This window comes from Nicotiana sylvestris, chromosome 8 (assembly GCF_000393655.2).
Source record: "Nicotiana sylvestris chromosome 8, ASM39365v2, whole genome shotgun sequence".
In the NCBI taxonomy this organism is placed as follows: Eukaryota; Viridiplantae; Streptophyta; class Magnoliopsida; order Solanales; family Solanaceae; genus Nicotiana; species Nicotiana sylvestris.
In genome coordinates, this window is record NC_091064.1 from 141,948,489 (window position 1) to 141,955,088 (window position 6,600).

Below are 6,600 nucleotides of genomic sequence, written 5' to 3' on the forward strand. Positions count from 1 at the left end.
AGCGGTTTCGACAGGGATGTCGGGATGAAAGAAGCACTGCGATTGTCAGAATATAACTTCAACATAGATGCATCTGCCATCGTATCAGCTACCGGACGTATCAAAGATACTAGATGGCCTCGACCTCTGCAAACCGATCCAGATCAGAGAAATCCGAATCAAAAGTCTATGATATTGGACTGGGCATAAGACTCGTTTCGTCCCATAAGAAACTACAAAAGTCTATGAGATTCAAAGTGTTCAGCATATTTTTTTCGACTCCTCACAACCACACCCAAAACAAGCCATTAAGGCATCAAATTTTGCCCAAAGCTCTTTCAACTTTGAGAAATGGCTGGACACAGAGGAGATTCTTTGAGACAAACTGGCTATCTGTCTATGTAGAAATAGATCTCTAGAGCCATTTACCTTGTCAAAACTCTCCTTAAGGTCTGTCCAAACTTTATGAGCACTCGTAGCATAAACCATTCTACTTAGCAGTCCATTACTAATTAAATTCATTATCTATGAGAGTACTATTTCGTTGCATTTCTCTCATAATTCATGCAGTGATGAATCAAACTTTGATTTATGATATCTACCATCAACAAATTCTAATTTACTTTTTCCGAGTAAACTAATTCGCATAGAGCTGCTCCATAGAGCATAGTTTTCAGGACCAGTGAGTTTGATCGAGATTAAGGAGCTACTTGGAGTGTCACAAGGTTGCAGAAAATAGTGGATGATGTTGATCCACTGTTAGAATTGGTGCGATGACTTAATCAGCTGCTGGTGTAGAGCTGGTATTTAGTCCAATTCCTGCATTCAAGCTAGAGCTACTGTCTTCTACCACCATTGATAAAGATACAAGAGAAGATCAAAATCGATAAATTCAATCGCTCAACCCTAGAATTGAGGAATTGAGAAATTGAGAGCAACTGAACACAAACTTGTCAACAACACTTGAATTCAGAGTTTAGAAGCAGACACAAAGCTTGGCTCTACATCTCAAGCTCTGATACCATGATCAAATCTTGAGCAAGTTCTCACTGATCAAAGAAGAAGGCGATGGAAAATAGGGAAAACAGTGAGTAGAAGAAAATGAGCTGCTTTTCATTGAATTGATCTAAGTGAATGTATAGCTCATATATATAACTACCACTAACTACCGCTGCTGCTTTAACTTAACAGTTGTGTACATCTGTCACTACTAACTAACTAACTAACTGATTACTAACTTCCTAACTAACAACTTTCACTCTTCAACAAGTTCAATAAGGAAAGATTCAATAATTAAAATTTTAATTGATTTAAAAGTCGTAAATATTAGAAAAATAATTTGAATTACAATTCTATTTAATGTGAAATCTATTTTTAAATGATAAAAAAAAAAAAGCAAACAACATTTTACTAAGGGGTTTCGTACTTTTTAAATATTGTATATACAATTGGGGAGCTCAAAAGGTTTGAAAATTACACTATCAAATCGTTACAACAACCAAATTTCCCCTAGAAAGAATAACCTGAAACTACAAAAGTTGACATATAAACTGGAAAAATTGAAATACATATGAAAGTACTTCGTTAATTAAGATATGCAGCTTTGCCTTTGGAGTTCAAGAATGTTACGAGTATATTTCCCCTTTCTTTTGATTTATGCCATCCAAACTTTTTTCCAAAGATTTTATGTCATTTTTTATGGATTTCATTTCTCTCCTGAGGTTCTCCACAGTGAGATCGAAAGTTCTCTTTTGCCTCCTCATACTCTATATTTCAGCGAATGTGACCTGTAACACTCCAAATCTATGTGTTAATTTCCAAAAGAGTCATACAACAATTAATATTAATTTTTCATAAAACAATTGTTTTGACTGTTTTAAAAGACCAAGATTATTAAATTAATAATAAATCCAAATTAAAAAAGATTCCAGCATTAATCCATATTCTCAAAAACCTTCCACACGTTAAATAATTTTCGTACAAAATGTTGTTACTTGATTTTGATTTAATTTTGTGTGTTTGGCGGAGACAACTTCTTTTCCTGTTTCCTTTGCTCTTCTCATCTCGCTGACAATTCTCTTCTCATCAGCCAAAGTTTACTCTCATGTTGTGTCTTGTAACACAAGGTCTTAATTTGTCATCAACGGAACAAAAATTATAGTAATTTGATAAAGTAATCCAATTAACCTTTGAGTCAAAGTGTAATAAGAAAAAAGACAACTTACGGACAAAGGTTCATCAAGCTCTTCTCTTTCTTCTGAACGGGGAAATCTTTCATCCCAAATAGTATTTTTTTTTTTGTAAGCATTTTTCCGCGGTTTTCGCCTAAGTCTATATTCGCGAGGTAGTAGCTCCATCAGTCTTCCAAGTAAAAAATATTTATATGACTGTAGATCAGCGTAGACGATATAAATAAGGGGATTAATAACAATAATGACAATTGATGATTACATGAATTCCTTTGGTTTATCAAAGATATTAAAACACAAATTTATAGGAAACATAATAGGGATAAAATTATATGGAGAAATATAAAAGTAAAGTTAGCCTCTCGCATAAAGATCCTACTGAATATAATATACAACTCTTTTTGAGGAAAACCATTTGAGTCCACTATGCTCACGTACAATGGAAGTGACGTATATATTGTACACTTGAACTAGACATATAAATGTATCTAATTCTAATAATTTAAAGCTTTTGCTGGAGTAATTAACATAATTTAAGATTACTAATGACCACAATGATTATATAATATTCTCCAAAAATAATGGATATAAAAATGATATTTCAATAACGTGTCCCGATATTTCTATAGAGAACTAAACCTAATTAAGTAGTTGAGACTTTCTCCAGCAAAACTCTATCTTGGCTCTGGCTCGTGGACCGATTGATAGTTACATTTTATTTGTTTAAAATTAAGTATATAGAGATGCACGTTTTCATCGCAAGGGGTGTGGTGGTAATGAGTATTTTAATCTTTAATTAAGGTCTCTTAGTTCAATAAGTATTAGTATCATTTTTTCCTCTATTCTATGAGGTCACTTCATAAGAGACAAAGCTCTAGCAACATGTTAACCATCATTCGCTATTTATGTATCGCTCTTTCCTTTATATTCATTTGTTAACAAATAATGGCATGTTTTATATGTATTTAATAATAATTTAATTTTTGTTTTATATGTATTTAATAATAATTTAATTTTTGTACTTCTCATTTGATCTTTAACGACATGTTTTATATCCACGAAAATTTTGGCCATAAGTTCCTCATATTTTTCTTTCTTATACTTTGTATCCAATTAAATAATGTCATGTAAAATGAAAAGCACGGAAGTATATGGGAGAACTCTTGTTCTCGGGGTTGGGGGGTGGGGTGGGGTGTTGAGAGCAATCCATTACCTTTTTTTCTGCTAACTTTTCAACAATTTGAGCTCGAGCTTCGGTTTCGAGGTGAATCAATCTTGTTGGGATTGAAAGAAGTAGTCTGTTATAAAGTAAGAGAAAAGTTGGACTTTCCCACATTGGTGGTCTAAAGCCCCTTTATGGGCTTTTTACGTTCTTGTCCATTTTATATATTTGTTTAAGAATACACACTATATATATATTAAATACTTGGACTTGGGGCTTGGGGTGGGCCAGTTATTAAATTAATAATTTTATTTTTTATTTCTATAACAGAAAATCTGTTTTATTTGAAATTTACAATTCAATAAAGTGTCTTTTCGGAAAAGGCCTGACTTTTGCTTTATAAATAAACACGAGTTTCCGTACAATGATAATTCAGAAAATCTGCAAGTATCAATTTGTGGCTTGTAGTATCCTGAAGAAGATTGTCTGTATTTTTCCCAAATCTGTATACGGGCAATAACTTATTTTAGGAAAGTCGTTCTCACGCTTCAAAGCCTTCTCAATATCATTTTTTCAATTGCTGTTAATTTCTAACAATCTTAAAGAAGTTATTCTGCTATGGAGAACATTTTGTCCGCTGTGGAAAATCCGAAAGAGTTCATCAAACTCGATCGTTTTGATGGATCAAACTTTACTCGCTGGAAGTACAAGATGATTTTTCTATTGACTGCTCTGAGTATTTTTTATGTTCTTGATCCACAATTGCCTGTTGTGCCAGATCCCAGTGTAGAGGATTTCGATGAAGTGAAAGCAACGAGGAAGAAACGGGAAGATGATAAACTGATGTGACAGGGACATGTTCCTAATACATTAACAGATTGTCTCTATGATCTGTATCAAAATTTGAAGTCTCCAAGAGAAATCTGGACGACATTGCAAAGTGCTTATGAAAACGAGAAACGAGGTATCGATAAATTTCTATCTTTAAAGTACTTCGAATTTAAAATGGTTGATACAAAAGCCCATTATGGATCAGATTCATGAACTGCAAATCTTAGTTTCAAAACTAAGTGACCTTGAAGTTAAAATTCCCGATGCACTTCAAATCGGTGCTATACTTTCTAAACTGCCTTCTTCTTGGAATGACTATAGAAAGAAAATCCTGCATTCTTCTAAGTAATTGACTGTGGAACAGTTTCGAACTCACATTCAAATTGAAAGTGAGACTCGAATTCGTGATACTCTTATGCAACCTTCAAGTTCCACAGTTAATAATGTTAGTCAGAATAATAATGGAGATGAAAACAAAAATCTGAAAGTTTCCAATAAGCCTAAATTTAAAAAGAGGAATTCTTTGAAATGTCATCATTGTGGAAAGAAAGACCACAAGATTCGTGATTGCAGGTTTAAGAAAGCAGGAATTAACTTTAACCATAGAAATTCTGGAAACTCCAGAAAGTCTGAGAAAGCAAAAGCAAATACAGTTAAAAGTTCTTCACAAGGCTTGGTTGCAATGATTTCTGTAGTACCATGTAATATGGTTACAGAATTAAATATGGCTGCTGCTGCTGCTGTTAGGAGTCAAGACTGGTGGTTGGATTCGGGTGCCACCGTTCATGTCTGTTATAAGAATAATATGTTCAAGACTTATGCAGAAGTGAAGGAACCTGAGAAGGTTCTCATGGGAAATCATATGACTGCAGATGTTGCAGGAAAAGGAAGTGTTGAGATCAATTTCACTTTTGGGCAGAAGCTAACATTGCTAAATGTGCACCATGTTCCTGACATGAAGAAGAACTTGATGTCTGCTAGTTTGTTGTCTAAGAGAGGCTTCAAAATAGTCATAGAATCTATTCATGTAATAGTATCTAAGAATGGTTTATTTGTTGGAAAGGGCTACACTTGTGATGGAATGTTCAAACTTAGTATTAATGCAATAAACTATGTTTCTGTTTAAATTGTTGAGTCCAATTCTTCGTTATGGCATGCTAAATTAGGACATTTAAATTTTGGTTCGTTAAATTATATGTCCAAAAATAGATATATTTCTTGAAAGCATGATAATGTGAATAAATGTGAAATATGTATACAAGAAAAAATGACTAAGAAACATTTTCGTAAAACTGAAAGATTTAGTGAATTGTTACACTTAGTACTTTCAGATATATGTGAACTAAATGGAAAGTTAACCGGAGGATGCAAAAGATATTTTATTACTTTAATAGATGATTATTCTAGATTCACATATGTTTACTTGCTTAGAACAAAAGATGAAGCATTTCAGATGTTTAAAGAATATAAATCTGTTGTGGAAAGTCAAAAGAATACTAAGATTAAGATTCTTCGTAGTGATAGAGGTGGGGAATATTTTTCCTCCGAATTTAATAAGTTTTGCAAAGAGAATGGTTTGATACATCAAACAAGTTCTCCTTATACACCACAACAAAATGGTTTGGCTCAAAGAAAAAATAGAACTTTAGTTGATATGATTAATGTTATGTTAATGAATGCACATTTACCATATAAATTATTGGGTGAAGCACTTTTAACAGCTTGTTACATATTAAATAGGGTGCCTTCAAAAAGCTTATATGTTTCACCATATGAACTTTAGAATAATAGAAAACCTAATTTAGATTATTTAAAGTGTGGGGGTGTATATCATTCTATAGAGTTCATGATCATCAAAGAACAAAACTAGGTCCTAGAAGAATTAAAAGTATTTTTGTTGGATATGCACAAAATTCAAAGGCATATAGATTGTTGGATCTAGAATCTAATGTTATAATAGAATCTATTCATGTTGAATTTATTGAAAATAAAGTTTTAGATAACACTGTTGATGAGGAAATGATTGAACCAAATGAAGTATATTGTCACATTCAGAAATTACTACAAGTAAAAAGAAAAGTGACAACATACAAATAAAACCAAGAAAGAGTCAAAGAATAAGGAAAGAAAAATATCTTGGTTCTGATTTTATCTCTTCACAATCCTTAATCTTTCTTGTAGAAGGAGAAAGAAAAATGTCTGTAATCAAATTCCTATCCTATTAAGTAATGAAGAAGACCCGAACACATTTCAAGAAGCTATGGCTTCTCGAGATGCTGCCTTCTAGAAAGAGGCTATTAATGATGAAATGGATTCAATAATGTCAAACAATACTTGGGTTTTAGTTGATCTTCCAAATGGATCAAAATTCATAGGTTGGAAATGGGTCTTTCGGAGGAAGTATAATACAGACGGTTCTATCCAAACCTTCAAAGCAAG

At 32.8% G+C, this 6,600-nt stretch overlaps 1 pseudogene; it reads right to left on the minus strand.

Annotated features, from left to right (window-relative positions):
- Positions 1-1,604: 1,604 nt before the first annotated feature.
- Positions 1,605-3,504, minus strand: LOC138875768 (proton pump-interactor BIP103-like; annotated as a pseudogene).
- Positions 3,505-6,600: the final 3,096 nt, after the last annotated feature.